The sequence below is a fragment of the Adiantum capillus-veneris genome, chromosome 1 (genome assembly GCF_014529385.1).
Source record: "Adiantum capillus-veneris isolate H3 chromosome 1, ASM1452938v2, whole genome shotgun sequence".
Classification (NCBI taxonomy): Eukaryota; Viridiplantae; Streptophyta; class Polypodiopsida; order Polypodiales; family Pteridaceae; genus Adiantum; species Adiantum capillus-veneris.
The window spans coordinates 86,602,522-86,620,551 of record NC_140931.1 but is presented as its reverse complement, the minus strand read 5'-3'; the positions used below and the strand labels follow the sequence as shown (position 1 = coordinate 86,620,551).

At 42.3% G+C, this 18,030-nt stretch overlaps 1 pseudogene; it reads right to left on the bottom strand.

Annotated features, from left to right (window-relative positions):
• Positions 1 to 741: 741 nt before the first annotated feature.
• LOC147465110 (25S ribosomal RNA) lies at positions 742 to 1,749 on the bottom strand (annotated as a pseudogene).
• Between the last annotated feature and the right edge of the window lie 16,281 nt (positions 1,750 to 18,030).

The following is an 18,030-nucleotide window of genomic DNA, read 5'->3' as shown; positions in this document are numbered from 1 at the left end:
GTGTCGCGACCGATCGGCATCGTCCGGATGTGGAGACAGGGCCGTCGACGACATCGTGGCTCAACACGGTTTACGCCGGTAGGTGCGATCGCAAAGGGACCGACGGGCCATGTGCGGTTCTGACAACGGGACGGCGAGAGGAACGAAGAGACGGGCGCGCCGACGGGCCTAAACTGGCCACGAAACGCGACGGCACAGGTCTTTTGCTTTGAGGTGGGCCGACGGGCCGGGTGTCTGCCCTCTGACGACTTCTTGACCCTACCAGTCTCCGTCGGACGCGATACGACAAAGAGGCCGATGACGTGGACCGGAGCCGATGGGATGTGGACGGGTGTGGCCACGGGACGCATAGGGCGGACGGCCCATGGAGCACGGAGCCGACGACGCGACCGTGACGGGATCGATTGACGTCGTGTTATCTAGATTCATGTTTGTATGTGTGTTGGAAGAGAAGGGGCGGAGAGTTTTGGTTTTCGTACCAGTATGAGACAAAGTCCTCTAAACTTAATTCGGATCGGAGCCAGAAGCTGCCAAACGGCATAGCACGCCCTAACTCTTCGGACGTGATCTTCGGAGCATCCCATCATCGGCAAGGTTGAACCACATGGTGCAACGTGGAGAGGGAACACCTCGGCACGATGATAGGTCGGTGCACCCTAAGCCCGCCCGGGGGGGGACTTAGCCAAATTCACATAGGCCAAGGGAAAGGCTGAACCCCACGGTGCAATGTGGAGAGGGGACAAATCGGTGCGGCGGCGCGCTGAATCTCAGTGGATCGTAGTAGCAAGGCGATTCTCTGCCACTTATAATACCCGGCCACATATTTAAGTCGTCTGCAAAGGATTCATCTCCCCAATCGTCTGGAATTTCCATTCAGAGCCCCCAAGGCGGCGCTTCCACCACCTCGGGGGAGGCTCTCGACACATGCTCTCGGGGACGCACAGGCGCCCCTACTATAAGTCGGGTAACAACCGGGGAGGTAGAGAGCGCCGCTTCTAGCATGGATTCTGACTTAGAGGCGTTCAGTCATAATCCTACACATGGTAGCTTCGCGCCACTGGCTTTTCAACCAAGCGCAATGACCAATTATGTGAATCAACGGTTCCTCTCGTACTAAGTTGAATTACTATTGCGGCACCGCTCATTAGTAGGGTAAAACTAACCTGTCTCACGACGGTCTAAACCCAGCTCACGTTCCCTATTGGTGGGTGAACAATCCAACACTTGGCGAATTCTGCTTTGCAATGATAGGAAGAGCCGACATCGACGGATCAAAAAGCAACGTCGCTATGAACGCTTGGCTGCCACAAGCCAGTTATCCCTGTGGTAACTTTTCTGACACCTCTAGCTTCAGATTCTGAAAGACTAAAGGATCGATAGGCCATGCTTTCACAGTTTGTATTCGTACTGAAAATCAAAATCAAATGAGCTTTTACCCTTTTGTTCCACACGAGATTTGTGTTCTCGTTGAGCTCATCTTAGGACACCTGCGTTATCTTTTAACAGATGTGCCGCCCCAGCCAAACTCCCCACCTGACAATGTCTTCCGCCTGGATCGGCACGCGAGCGCGCCTTAAGACCAGAAGCAGGGGCAGAGCCCCGCCTCCACCTCACGGAGTAAGTAAAATAACGTTAAAAGTAGTGGTATTTCACTTGCGCCAAAGGCTCCCACTTATTCTACACCTCTCAAGTCATTTCACAAAGCCAAAGGTGTAGAAACTGGTTTTGCATTTTGCATTGCAAACCTTTCTAGTACCTTCTGATGTAATCTTCTTGAGATAGCTTTATTGTCTTCTTCGTCTTGTCCCTTGATATTTTCATACCAAGTATCCTCTTTGTAGCACCTAAATCTTTCATTGAAAAAGATTTAGACAACTCCTCTTTTAGGTCTTTGTTGTCCTGCATGTTAGCACTTGCAATCAACATGTCATCAACATACAACATTAGGATGATGAATTTCCCATCTCCCAAATTCTTCGTGTAGACGCAGTGATCCGAGTTGCATCTTGTGAATCCATGATCCAACATCCATCGATCAAACTTCAAGTACCATTGTCTTCATGCTTGCTTTAAACCATACAAGCTCTTACTTAATCTGCAAACCATTTTCTCCTTACCTTTTACTTCATACCCCTTTGGTTGAAGCATGTAGATTTCCTCCTCTAAGTCACTGTGAGGGAATGCCGTATTTACATCCATTTGCTCGAGATTTAGATCATGAGTAGCCATAAGGCTTAAGACAAGCCTAATTGAGTTCATTTTTACAACAGGAGAAAATATTTCATTGAAGTCAATACCTTTATTTTGAGAAAAACCTTTTACCACAAGCCTAGACTTGTACCTTTTCTTCCCACCTTCTTCTTCCTTCACCTTGTACACCCATTTTTTTTGAAGTGCCCGCTTACCTTTAGGCAACTCAACCAACTCCCATGTTTGGTTGCGATGTAGTGAGTCCATCTCCACTTGCATGCTCTTCGTCCATTCTTCTTTGGATTCATGTTGCATAGCTTCTTCGTATGATTCCGACTCTCCAGACTCTGAGATCAAGAGATGGTTGAAGGAAGGAACAAACTAGTCTGGAGGTCTACTTGCTCTTGTAGATCTTTGGGGAATAGGTTGAGGCTCCTCATTTGGTTGACGTTGTTGCACATTGTCACCGTTTGCAGTCCTTGAGTCTTCACCATCCTCAAGCTCCATGTACTCATCACTTGTTTCTTTTGTTTGTTTTCTTTCCAAGTAATCTTTGTACATATTTTTTTCGTTTAAAATTATATCCCTACTCCTTAAGATTTTACCATCTTCAGGATTCCATAGGCGATACCCAAAGTCACCTTCTCCATAGCCAATGAAGAAACACTTTTTGGACTTTGCATATAGCTTGGATCTTAGGCTTCTATCTATGTGCATGAAAGCCTCACACCCAAACACTTTGAGAAATGCATAATTCACCGGTTTACCTGTCCATGCCTCTTCTGGAACTCCCCCATCCAATGTCGTTGAGGGTGACCTATTGATTACGTACACAGACGTACTTAGAGCTTCCGCCCAAAGCTCAAGCGATATGCCTACATGTAGTTGCATGCTTCGTGCTCGCTCCATGATTTCCCTATTCATCCTTTTCGAAATCCCATTTTGTTGAGGTGTCCTTGGGGTTGCCCTTTGGATCCGAATGCTATTGCTAGCACAAAATCTTTCAAAAGCTTGGCTGCAATATTCCCTCCATTGTCGGATCTGAGCATTTAACCTTGGTACGTGTTTCATTCTCCACAAAGGCTTTCCACCTTTGAAATATGGAAAATACATCGGATTTATTCTTCATGACATAAACCTATGTTTTTCTAGTCGCATCGTCTATGAATGTTACATAGTACAATGAGCCACCAAGCGATGGTGTACTTGCAGGACCCCAAACATCAGAATGAACCAACTCAAGTTTTTTATTTTTTCTTTCATTTCCCGATTTTTGAAATTTTACGCTCTTTTGTTTACCATAAACACAATCTTCACAGAACTCTAAGTCCACTTCTTTCAAACCTGGTAGAAGCTTCTTTGTTTGAAGGATTTGCATTCCTTTGGCACTCATATGCCCGAGTCGGTAGTGCCACACCGCACTGTCAACTTCTGTAGTTGCTGCACAAGCTGAAGGTTGCGTGCTAACAGTACACAAGTAAAGTGTACCGACTTTTTCTCCCTTGTCAACCACCAAATATCCCTTTGATATTTTCCACCTTTTGTTTCCGAATACAATGTTGTGACCTTCATCATCCAATTGTCCTGTAGAGATCAAATTTTTGCGAAGAGAAGGAACATGCCTAACATATTTAAGCTTCCACTCATTTCCATTAGCAGTTTTGATAGAAACTGTACCTTTTCCGACAATCTCACAAGCTTCATCATCTCCCAAGTATACATACCCAAAATTACCTTTGGTGTAGTCTTGGAAATGTTGCTTGTGTGGTGTGGCATGGAATGAAGCCCCGGAATCTACTATCCAGGAATTAGACACATTTTCTAATGAGAGAATTAGAGCATCTTTCTCTACTTTACCTGCCACATTGGCCTCCAATGTTGGCTTGTTGTCTTGAGACATTGTCTCCTTCTTTATCTTGGACCAGCAATCCTTCTTGACGTGGCCCTTCTTGCCGCAGTTCCAACATTCAAGAACTGACTTTGTGCGTGACTTGCTCCGCCTTGAGCGATCACGACCCTTTTGGTTTTTGAGCCTCATCTTAGGCCTTCCTCTTGTTTCCACGGACAGTGCAGCACTTGATGATTCTCCCGTGCTTCTCCTTCGTATTTCCTCTCTTAGGAGAACACCCACAACATCATCAAACTTAAGAGTATTTGTGCCAGAAATAGAATTAATGACAGCCATCACAAGGCTGTCCCAACTATCCAGTAGAGATGATAGTATAAGGAGAGCTCACATTTCGTCATCGAAATTGATTTTCACCGATCGAAGTTGACTTATGTTTGTGTTAAAGTCATTTAGGTGTTCTGCAACTGAACCATTCTGTGTCATCTTTAGATTGAACAAGCACTTCATAAGAAATACCTTATTGGATGCCGATGGTTTCTCGTAGAAGTCGTCAAGTGACTTCATCAAGTCCTCCGTGGTCTTCATCTCCCAAACATTGAAGGCCACCGTTGACGCCAAGCTTAACCGGATTGTTCCCAGTGCCTTTCGATCAAGGACAATCCATGCTTCATCTGCCATTGTTGTGGGCTTCTTCGCAAGACCGCCTAGTGGCAAATAGAGGTCCTTCTGGTAGAGATAGTTTTCAATCTGCATCTTCCAATGTTGCTAGTTTTTGCCGTTGAACTTCTCAATCTTGAGCTTCCCTTCCTCCACCATAACTCCCATTCAATTCAAGGAATCCTTTCCTTGAGATAATTTAGCTACGAGCAAACCTTGCTCTGTTACCAGTTGTTAGGAAATAAGACATAGCTAAATAGATAATTGAGTAGATTACTTAATGGAGAGAGACAGATTTACATACACGAGATTATAGAGTAGAGAGAGGGAGAGAGAGTACACACGATATACGTGGTTCACCCAATGTGGGCTACGTCCACGGGAAAGCATCCACTCAATGGCTTTAGTACTTCAAAACAAGAAGTAGTTTACAAAGGGATTATACCGTTAATGGAGCTCTCGCCTTGCTTCACTCTCACCACCTCACACTCACCTTGTTGCATCAACTTCACACACTATGAACTGTGTGTAGAAATGGCCTCCTTTTATAGGCCAAAAGGGCTACCCTCTCTTATGAGAGGCAGCCATGTGTAGCCGCCCTTGTGCGAATAAGTCCAAATCGGACCCTCCAATCCACCCATGTGTGGACGCCCTTGAGAAGACAAGTCCGCTTTTAAATTCGGCCACTGGCCATCGGCCATTGACTTCCGACCACCGGCCACTGGCCAACCGACGGTTGTTTTCTGACCACTTTTCGGCCGCCGTCCGGCCATAATATTCTGGCAAAAAGGAATATTTTGGCGAGGGAAAAAAAATGAGGCCCATAAAGTTTCCCTTGATTCTTGACTCTGAAAATTTTGGTTTCCGGTGAGTGATTTTCCCTCACGCACGATGGCTTCTCCTCATAATGGGGGCCTTACAAATGTGAGATTTTACCACAGAAAATTACAAGGGTAAATCAGGCTCCATACTTAACAATAAAGGACCATTACTTGTATCATCTTTCTCTTAGCAGAAATGTCTTGACAACATTTTGAGCATGTAAATTGATACTATTCATTTGGCTCACTCCATATGAGCTCGGATCTACTTGACTCCTTGGGAAAGGTCATGTATGCTTGCATGCATAATTTGTTTTTACATATTACAGGTGCCTCCCAACATTTTTCAGGATTCCAAAAGTCCTGATAGGCTCTTGTCTTCTCCCCATCCCAAAACTCATTGATATCTGAAGGATAGTCAGAACCTTTCTTATCCAGCCATTGTCCTCTTTCCCTCCACATGGCCAAAAAGTTATGGCAAAACGTCTCACTAGCACATATGAGCCGAAGTTGTTCCATGAAAGAGATGTATTGAAAAGAAATCATATCTTTTCTAGGCTTCTGACAATGTGGACATCGTTCGCAACATTCTTTACGATCACATACTAAAGAAGATGGATTGTCTTTGATGCTACAGTCACACTTGAGAATTTCACCCTCATATGCATCCTCAAGACTAGGTGCAAAAACTTGAGGATCATGGGACATATCCTCGGTGCCGACACAAAGCTTCCATTCTTGAGGGGTCACCATGCCCATCTCTTTGTACTGAAGCGGTCCGGGGCGGGCAACAAGAAGAGCAACCTCTAGACACCCTTCAAGGCTCTCGTGCTGCTCAATTGGGTTGGGGTTGGAAAAAACAACAAATACACACACAAACCCGCAACCTAACCCTACACAAATTTGGGGCACCACCTAGTTTTGGATACTACTAGGACGCGTAAAGAGAGAGAGAGAGAGAGAGAGAGAGAGAGAGTGCTCGGGCTGCTTTGAAACGTATCGGCAATGATCAAGCAAACACAATTATATATGTAAGAAAGAGAGAGAAAGGGGGAGGGGGTGCTTGTTGCATTAATACCTTCTTACAAATCTGTCATGACAAATCAAAGTGAGATTAGTATTTGTTCAACATAGCTTGTGTAAATTTCACCACAACACATCACAAGAAAAGCCACCCCAATCACTATCTTAAGGCCAGGGGAGTCCTCTCCACCCTGTCGCCCTCTTACAGTATGTGGGATTTATGGCTAGATTGATGACAACACCAGAGAAAAACTATCAAGAACTTAACAAAAAAACACCAAGACACTTACGCATCATTGTTGTCCATTACTTCACGTTGGAAGGGAGACAAAGTATCCAAGCTTAGTCCAAATCCACCCTCCTTGATTTAGCAAATGTTGGGCTTACACTAGTAGGAGAAATGATAGATTTCCTACTCTCAATTGAATGATCACTCTCTCTCTTACAATGGCATAGAGTTCCCTTGCTAATCCCCTATTACAACACATGCACATGCATAAGACAATGAGCTTCCACTCAAGAGCTCCTTCTAGAGAGGTTGAGCTTGGCTTCTCAAGCTATAGCATAGTGCTCTTTCTTCTCCCCTTTTTGTGCTAGCTACACCCTCCTTTTATAGCAATTTTGAAGGCTAGGGTTACTCCTCTAACCATGGTTGGGTTAGATTTTCAGCAATTTATCTAATTTCTTTTGCTTGGAATTATCAAGAAGTTGGTGGGGAAAGAGAGAGGAGAGAAATGGAGGTGATAGGACTTTTCATAGTGGGTTAGTGTTAGTAGAGTTAGTATTAATTTACAAATGGAATTGGATATTTACAATGGGAGTATCCATGTAGGATACAAATAAGGAAGAAAAACTCTTAAGAGGTAAGAAAAGGTGGATTTCTTACAGGGTTGATGCTCCAAGTGTCTTGAGTAGGGCCAATTTTGACGCTTGTTGACGGTCCACTAGCTTTGACGGTACATTTTTTCTCCACTCTTGACCTTCCTTGAGAGACAAGGTAATTGAAGCTGAGTAATCAACCACCATGATGCTGTCTTTTAAGAGAAGAGGCTGAATTTTGTGGTTTTTTTGATAGATATGGGTAAATTGGAGGAGGAAAAATGAGACTAGGTGGTCAATTTTGGAATGGAATTGTGTGTGGGAGGTATGAGTTCACCATGGTTTCTCTTATTCTTCAAGGTTGAGGAGAAGGTGAGTAGGGTGCAGAGAGGAGTGGTGAGAGAGGTGGGGATGATGAGTGGAGAAGTGTGTGTGAAAGAGGAAAATGATAAAGTGGAAGAGAGAGTGTGGCTGCATAGCATGGGAAAACTGGGGTCCACTAATAAAATCATATCTCACAGCTCGTAGCTCAAAAAAATATGAAAAATTTGAGGCAAAAGTTCAGCCCACGAGCTACAACTTTTGTTTGTATCACCTTTTCAAATTCGGAGAGCAAGTGAACTTTAAAAATTCAGCAAAACCGACCGTTTTTTTCCACTGCACAAGGTCCTTGTGGGGTCCTTCTTTGGATGATTCTTTTGAATACCTCCAAGAGTGAGCCCTCCATAGTGCATGTATGCATGCCACCTACCCTTGACCTTATTTGGTAGGTCTATAATTGAAGATATTGTTGAGATTATGATATAAGTGAATAGTACAACTAAGAAAATCAAATATTGAGGGGTCTAAAAAATATGTACATGTCAAATATAAATAATATAAGTGGAAAAAATATAAAGGGGTCAAAAGAAATCTCTCTCATTATGAGGCTACCATAAAAAGATAAATATTTTTGGTGTTCTAATTAAAAACAAAAAAAAACAAAATAGATGTAGGAAGGGAAAAATCACAATAGTGAAAAAATATACACATAAATAAAACTAGTTTTTTTGGATTTTTGTTGGGATGGAGTTACACCAAATATAAGAGAAGCTTACATGAAAATATTTTTGTATGGAATAAAGAGTATGAAAAATGGTAAGAAAAATTGTCGTAATGGTGAGGCAATGTACAGAGCATAAATAACACACACCTAGGTAAAAATATTTAAATAAATACCAAAATAATTATGAAAAAATCTTTTATTTAGGCCCTATATACAAAGAAATATTTACATACGCATGGGCCATAATATACTTATATTTATTATATTTTTTATTTTTTTGGCTCAACTAGCCCAATGCCTAGCTAATTGAGGGTTTTTTATTTTAGTAAGGAGATATGGGAAAAGTCCCCTAACTCACACGCACCTATATACAGTGAAAGGGTGAGGATAGCCACAGTGTTTGGGTGATTTTGGTAGGGTGAGGTAACTCACTATGGCAATTACAAAGAGCCGAAAAACGGCTATCATTAGCCCTCCCCCTGGATGATGGTATATTCATGTACCATCATAGAGCATCTTTTCCAAAGAGAGTGCTTCAGAGTCCTTGACGAGATCTTTATTGTTTGGCCCCTCAGAAGTTTGGCTAGAGTTACACTCATGCTTCATGTAACAATACTTACATGAGACAGTGGCCTTTTGCTCTGGTAGATCCTTTGGTAGAAGGCGACTCAATTAAGGCTTCAAGCGATAGCCGTTTACCTTCCTGGAGTGCTCTTTCCCATTCAAGTCCATAAGTTGATAGTAACTTGAATTGAAAGCCTTCTTGACTATGTATGGCCCCTGCCATCTTGTTTCAAATTTGGCATCAAAACGATTATCGAGTCGATTGTCATACCTTAGCACAAGATCTCCTTCATTGATGCCTTTGTCCTTCAGTTTCTTCTCAAGCTTCTCCTTTGTCTGTGTGGCTTTCCTCTTATAGCACTCGTATGCTGCTTCTCTTTTCCACTCAAGCTCAGCTAAGGTAATAAGTTGATCCATCCATGCTTCTTGATCATCTTGTGCTGATTTTCCATGAAGTCGCATTGTTGGAATGTTTAGCTCAATTGGCTGTAAAGCCTCTTGACCATAGACCAAGTGAAATGGTGTGAACTCCGTGGCTTCCCTATATGTGGTTCGATACGCCCACAAGGCACCATCCAAGAAGTCATCCCACAACTTTGTCTTGTTTTTCACCATCTTTCTAATGATGCCTGCAATGACACCATTAGCTTTTTCTACCAAACCATTTGATTGGGGATAGTAGGATGTACTGTGACGATGTAGAATGTGAAGTTCTTCACAGACTTCTGTGAGAAATCCCTTTCTAAACCCTGGACCATTATCAGAAACAATCTCCAAAGGTGTGCCAAATCTACAACAAATGTGAGTGTAGACAAATTTGCTCACTGTCCTCTCATTTACCTTTGCCACACTTTGTGCTTCCACCCACCTAGTCATATAGTCTACAGCCACTAGAATGTAGAGTTTACCATTTTTTGTCCTAGGTAGAGGACCCATAGCATCAATGCCCCACTTTTCAAAGGGTCCATTTGCAAGCACGATTTGCCTTGGACCATAAACCAATTTTCTATTCCCATTTACCTGACAATTGTGACAACTTTTACACCAATGTTGGACATCCACATGCAGACTTGGCCAAACATACCCCGCAAGCAAAATCTTCTTCACAATTAATTCTTGGGCAAAATGACCACCACATGCTTCTTCATGCAAACCTTTTAGAATGGCTGGAATTTCCTCAATAGTTGGTACTCTTCTGCATACTTGATCCCTCCCTCTTTGATAGAGGGAGCCTTCTAGGAAGAGATATGCGATTGCCTTCTTCATGAGTCTCCTCTTCTGAGCCTTCGTGAAGTCTTGTGGAAACTCGCCCTCCAAAATGTAGCTAGTAATGGGAGTCAATGACTCCAATCCCTGGTATCTCGGTTGCTTGACAGTTGCTGCCACCATGATGACCTGCACTTCTTTCTCAACACATGTAACTACTTGCTGTGCAAGTAAATCGGCATCTTCATTCTGTTTCCTAGGAATATGATATAGTTGCACTTCTTCAAATTGATTAAACAATCTACGAATGGCATGAACTTTTGTCCGTAAGCTTTCATTCTTGCATGCCCAAATGCCTAAAATTGTTTAACAATGAGAAGTGCATCTCCCTTTACCATGAGGCGTTGTATCCCTTGGCCAATGCACATCTTCAAACCATGAATTAGTGTGTCGTATTCTGCTTCATTGTTGCTAGCTGAACTTGGTAGATTGAACTTCTCTTTCATGACCACCTCTCCACTTGGGTTGAGCAACACTAGCCCTCCCCCTGCTTTTCCTGTGGCTCGACGAAAAGCTCCATCAAAGAACAAGGTAAAAGCATTAGGAATACTTTTTGGTGGTGGTAATGGTAGGGTCTTTACTTCAGGCACCTTAATCTCCTTTTCATGCACCCTATAAGTGAGAATCCCTGCCAATTGTGCACGCACACTATCTTCTACCTTGAAAGAGTATTGAAACTCTTGCAACTCCATAATCCACTTTGAGATCCTAGTACTAAGATTCATTTGAGATGACACCCAAGGGAACAAATTCTCTGCAGTGAGAATTACAAAAGGTTTTGGTAGCAGGTAGGATCTAAACTTTCTCACGCAAACATGAGAGAAAGCATCATGAGTTCTGCTTCTGTGTAGTCTCTCTCCAAAGCATTCATGACCCTACTAGCAAAGTAGATGGGTCGCATCCTTGTACTGTGGGGATCTTGTTGTAGCAACACAACACCAATTGTTTCCCTTCCAACACTAGAGCTAACAAAGAATGTGTACTCCCAACAAGGAGGCATGAGTGTTGGTAGCTCTGACAAAATGACTTTAATGTTACAAAAATACTCTTCAAGCTCATCAGACCATGCAAATTCTACTTGTTGTGTCAACTTTTGCAAAGGATGAAGCAACTCCGAAGCTAAGTGAATAAAGCGTGACATATACTTCACTTTTTGAATGAATGATATGACCTCTTTGAGATTCTTGGGTGAGGGGAGCTCAATAAGAGCCTTTGCCTTTGAAGGATCCACCTCAATGCCTTTATAGGAAACCTTGTGACCAAGCAAGATCACTTCATCCTCAGCTATGTGACACTTGTCGGGGTTGAGTTGACCTCCCATGTCATAGAGCTTCTTTAAACCTTCTTCTACCCTTTGTAGATGCAATGATTTTGAGCTTTAAATGCAAAAATCATCAATAAAAACCCTAATGGACTTTCCAAAGAATTCTTGTAACACCATGTTCATGAAGCGTTGGAAAGTTGCAGGAGCATTTGTCAGGCCAAATGGCATGACTCTAAAAGCATAACAACCCCAAGGAGTGATAAAGGTTGTTTTCAATTGATCCTCCAATGCGATACCTATTTGAAAGTAACCCGAGTAGCCATCACACACAGTGTACTTCTCATGACCAGCTACTTCATTTAGTATCTCATCCTGAAATGGGAGGGTAAAGTGATCTCTTTTTGTTGCCTCATTAAGTGGACGATAATCCACACACACCCTCCATTTGCCGTTTTTCTTAGGAGTGACAACGGGAGAGACCCACTCTGAATTCTCCACTGGATAAATGAAACCTTCTGCTAGAAGCTTTCTTACCTCCTTGAGTAGAGCCTGCTCCTTAATGACTCCTAGCCTTCGTAGCTTTTGAGCCTTAGGTGTGGCCTCTGGCTTCAACTCAATCTTGTGTTGAACAACATCTACTCCACGCACATCGGTGTAGTCTTTAGCAAAAAGCCTCGGAAATTTCCTTAGCACACATTTGAACTCCTCTCTTTCATCCTTTGTAAGTGTTGTAGACAACATACCTTCTAACATTCCTTCATCTTCCACCTTTTGGTTCTCTTGGGAACCTACCTCTTCCAAACCTTGAGAAGAGGTCTCCTGGTTGTTTGGCTTAAACCTTACCCCCATGACTTCAATGGAGGACTCCTCTTCAGTACTGCTGCCGCTACTTTCTTCTTCTGAAGTGTTTTCAGTCCAATCTTCTTCCGTATCACTTCGAGATGATTCTTCATGGAGCTCCTCTTGGCGTTGCTCCTTCATGTCAAAGACAACCTTCTTGTGATTGTCATTCCTGCAAATTATCTTTCCACTCTCCCAATCCTGCAAAGCTCGCATTTTCATTAGCCATGGTCTTCCTAGGATAAATGGGTAACCATTTCCCTTGGTAGACATGACATAGAAATCCACTGCCTTCTTAATGCCAAAGGCCTCCACAAAAACATTTTTACAAATGCCTACGCACCTAGCCTTGCTATTGTTTGCCATTTTCACTTTGATTTTAGGTGTCTCATGGATGTGCATGCCTAGTCTTTGCATGAGCCCTTGTGTCATGATGCAAATTTGTGCACCCCCATCCACTAGACCTTTCCTAACCAATCTTCCTTTTATGTAACAATCTAGCACAGGTGTAATATCCTCGTTCATTTCAGCATGTGCAATTTTTACAACAGGAAAACTCTCTTTTACCTTTCTCCTAGTGCTAACTGCCTTTGTTAAATCCCTCCTAACTTGTGGGCATAATGCAAGAAACTGAGGCCATGAGATATCAGGACCCTTACCTCGCATGTCTTCCAACAGGTTGTATGGAGCCATACCATGTCCAAGAGGGAAGTCTTGGAGATTGATACGACGTCGAGTCCTCTTAGCTTCCTTGGTCTCCTTTGCCTTCTTGCCTTGTCCATGGTCACTCTGTGATGGGACACCCTCTTTCTCTTTACCTTTTCCTCGGCCACGCTTAATGCCATTTGCTTCCATGTCAACCTCATTTGAGTTTGTCACCTCTACCACATGCACATTTGGATCTGGCAAAGGTGGAAATCCTTCTACCCCTTGTGGAGGTGGTCTTGGTCCATTTGGTCTTTGTAGAAGCCTTGGTTGTTGACCAGTTCCTTCACCTGCATTCATCACTGGGTAATTCAAGTTAGGTCTCCCTGGCTCCCCACGGGGCCAAGGACAATTATATATCCCATGTCCAGACTCTCCGCAATTCCAACATTGCAAGACTCTCCTAGGTCGTGGATCTCGCTCTTCAGACTTCTTTGCTTGTCCCTTTGGACCTACAGCTTGTGCAAGGTGAATTGACATGCTGCTTAAAGATTCGTTTAACTTCTCAATTACTTCCGCCGTTACCTCAGGAATCTCCCTCGATGTTGATGCTTGTGACTTACCTTTGGGTCTAAGACCTTCTATTGGAACCTCTCCCCTTAAGCACTTGAGTTTCCTATATTTCTCAGCAGCCCTAGTTTCAGCTGCATCAAAGGTAGCAGGTGCACCAGCCTCAACTTTTACCTTAAGGTCAGGAAAGAGTCTGGCTATGAACCTGTCCTTCTTTAGAAATTCTGCACCATCACCAGGGTTAGCAACATTTCGTATCCATAGAGCCCAAAGACGTAGAAACTCTTGCTTGTACAAGTAGTAGTCATCTAAATCTTTTTGCTTATGAGAAACAATGTCTTGCCATAATTTTTGAGTGTTTTGGGGATCAAAGAAGTATTTCTTGAAACGATTCAAAACTTCTGTGTAATTCCCCTTAACTTCCTCAGGCAAAGAGTCAAACCAAGTGCTAGCATCTTTCCTAAGGACCACCTCAAACATTTCTACACGTTCTTGATCAGTTATTATCCTCTTGATACAGCAAGACATCTTGAAATACGCTAAAAATAATTCTACATCCTCTCCAGGCTCTCCAAAGAAAAGAGGATACCCAGACATTTGGTGTTGGCTTTCCATTGAATTGATTTCAAAGTGACACCCGTTTTTGTTTTTCTTTTTTAAAAAGATTTACACAATAATGTTTTCTAGCTTGCAATCTATTCTACAACAAAATAAAGATATTCACATCAAACGACCTATGATAATCAATAAGAGGTAGGATGACAGGGTTTGGTGATGCGAGAATTTCTCCTACTCTTTGGGCACCAAACATGAACACCATACGTTGTTGAAAATGGATTTTCCTACTAATTGCAATGTTTATTCTAATGTGTGGAGTGAAATGGAAGGGAAAAACCTCTATTCCTGGGCCATTATCCATGGTCTATGCATGACCTAATGCTTAAAACAAAACAAAAATATAGACGTCCAAACTAAGGTCGTACCTAATGAGAGGCAAAATAAAAGGATTTACTGAAGCGTTTATCTCGGCCAACCTAAGAGGACCTAAAATTCTACGAAAGACACATTGAAATTGCAACTTAGTACTAACAATTATGTGTACCTTTTGCCTTGCAATGGGAATGAAGGGATCATACAAATTTTCGTGATTCATGCAAACTACTTGACTATGCTAAAGGTTGATTCTACACAAAAATACACAAGCCGTCCTCAGTGGGGGCACCAATTTGAAGCGGTCCGGGGCGGGCAACAAGAAGAGCAACCTCTAGACACCCTTCAAGGCTCCCGTGCTGCTCAATTGGGTTGGGGTTGGAAAAAACAACAAACACACACACAAACCCGCAACCTAACCCTACACAAATTTGGGGCACCACTTAGTTTTGGATACTACTAGGACGCGTAAAGAGAGAGAGAGAGAGAGAGAGAGAGAGAGAGAGAGAGAGAGAGAGAGAGAGAGAGAGAGAGATAGTGCTCGGGCTGCTTTGAAACGTATCGGCAATGATCAAGCAAACACAATTATATATGTAAGAAAGAGAGAGAAAGGGGGAGGGGGTGCTTGTTGCATTAATACCTTCTTACAAATCTGTCATGATTGTTTGGCGGACTTTTGAAAGTGCATAGCTACATGGCGTAGCTTAGAGGATTCCGTGAAGCTCTCATCTCCAAACGCCGCATGGAATTGCTGGATAAAGTCCAAGACTTTGTCCGTGGCACCAAAGGTACCATCATAGGTAAGGAAAGAGATGCTCTTCCCTCCCTCTTTGAATTTCTTCAGCTTGGACGACCTCTTCCATGCGGCATAGGATTTCCTATGGCCTCTTCTTTTTGATGGTTCAAAAGTTGCACCATCACTTTCTTCAGAAGGTGAAGAATTTGAAGAAGGTGGAGAAGAGGGTGACCTCTTCCTCGCCTTTTTCTTGTCCTGATCTTTGTCGTCTTCACCATAGCTTTCATAAGAGTAAGAGGATGAAGAAGATGGAGAAGAGGGTGTCCTCTTTCTCGCCTTTTTCTTCTTTTGCTTTTTATCATCCCTCTTCGAATTGTGGTGAGGAGAAGAATAAGATGTTCTTCTCTGCTTTGGTGGTGATGGAGAGCGTTTAGCCCGCCGTCTTCGTGGAGCCATCTCCGCCGAGGTGGTGGGAGACTCGCTTCTTTCTCGTTCCTTCGGTGGAGGCTCTTGAGTTCTCCTTTGGGAAGGAGATGCATTGTCAACAAGTAAATTCTTGAGCCCTTCATCCCCTATTACAACACATGCACATGCATAAGACAATGAGCTTCCACTCAAGAGCTCCTTCTAGAGAGGTTGAGCTTGGCTTCTCAAGCTATAGCATAGTGCTCTTTCTTCTCTCCCTTTTGTGCTAGCTACACCCTCCTTTTATAGCAATTTTGAAGTCTAGGGTTACTCCTCTAACCATGGTTGGGTTAGATTTTCAGCAATTTATCTAATTTCTTTTGCTTGGAATTATCAAGAAGTTGGTGGGGAAAGAGAGAGGAGAGAAATGGAGGTGATAGGACTTTTCATAGTGGGTTAGTGTTAGTAGAGTTAGTATTAATTTACAAATGGAATTGGATATTTACAATGGGAGTATCCATGTAGGATACAAATAAGGAAGAAAAACTCTTAAGAGGTAAGAAAAGGTGGATTTCTTACAGGGTTGATGCTCCAAGTGTCTTGAGTAGGGCCAATTTTGACGCTTGTTGACGGTCCACTAGCTTTGACGGTACATTTTTTCTCCACTCTTGACCTTCCTTGAGAGACAAGGTAATTGAAGCTGAGTAATCAACCACCATGATGCTGTCTTTTAAGAGAAGAGGCTGAATTTTGTGGTTTTTTTGATAGATATGGGTAAATTGGAGGAGGAAAAATGAGACTAGGTGGTCAATTTTGGAATGGAATTGTGTGTGGGAGGTATGAGTTCACCATGGTTTCTCTTATTCTTCAAGGTTGAGGAGAAGGTGAGTAGGGTGCAGAGAGGAGTGGTGAGAGAGGTGGGGATGATGAGTGGAGAAGTATGTGTGAAAGAGGAAAATGATAAAGTGGAAGAGAGAGTGTGGCTGCATAGCATGGAAAAACTGGGGTCCACTAATAAAATCATATCTCACAGCTCGTAGCTCAAAAAAATATGAAAAACTTTGAGGCAAAAGTTCAGTCCACGAGCTACAACTTTTGTTTGTATCACCTTTTCAAATTCGGAGAGCAAGTGAACTTTAAAAATTCAGCAAAACCGACCGTTTTTTTCCACTGCACAAGGTCCTTGTGGGGTCCTTTGGATGATTCTTTTGAATACCTCCAAGAGTGAGCCTTCCATAGTGCGTGTATGCATGCCACCTACCCTTGACCTTATTTGGTAGGTCTATAATTGAAGATATTGTTGAGATTATGATATAAGTGAATAGTACAACTAAGAAAATCAAATATTGAGGGGTCTAAAAAATATGTACATGTCAAATATAAATAATATAAGTGGAAAAAATATAAAGGGGTCAAAAGAAATCTCTCTCATTATGAGGCTACCATAAAAAGATAAATATTTTTGGTGTTCTAATTAAAAACAAAAAAAAAAACAAAATAGATGTAGGAAGGGAAAAATCACAATAGTGAAAAAATATACACATAAATAAAACTAGTTTTTTTGGATTTTTGTTGGGATGGAGTTACACCAAATATAAAAGAAGCTTACATGAAAATATTTCTATATGGAATAAAGAGTATGAAAAATGGTAAGAAAAATTGTCGTAATGGTGAGGCAATGTACAGAGCATAAATAACACACACATAGGTACAAATATTCAAATAAATACCAAAATAATTATGAAAAAATCTTTTATTTAGGCCCTATCTACAAAAAAATATTTACATACGCATGGGCCATAATATACTTATATTTTTTATTTTTTTTATTTTTTTGGCTCAACTAGCCCAATGCCTAGCTAATTGAGGGTTTTTTATTTCAGTAAGGAGATATGGGAAAAGTCCTCTAACTCACACGCACCTATATACAGTGAAAGGGTGAGGATAGCCACAGTGTTTGGGTGATTTTGGTAGGGTGAGGTAACTCACTGTGGCAATTACAAAGAGCCGAAAAACGGCTATCAGTACATTTGTAATAGCTGAGAGAAGTTGCAAGGAATGCTCTTACCCCCCAATTGTCCATTCCAATTTCTTGGCTTGCAAACTAGGAGGGATGCAAGACACCGCGCTTGAGGTGTCATATGCTCTTTCTTTCGAGCACTCACATCCAATCCCCCAAATAGAATCTTCAAGAGATCGTCTTGAAATTCCACAGATGTGTGGGCCTCATCACATAATGATTGGATGCATAACACACAATCTAGTATGTACCAATCCAATTCCTCATAACTCAATACACCAGCACTCGGTGGAAATGATTGAGAAGATGTAGCATATCGGTCCATGTACAAGTGTGTACTGGCAAGTTCATCATCACAACTACTTTTAAGCAGCATGTTTATCACA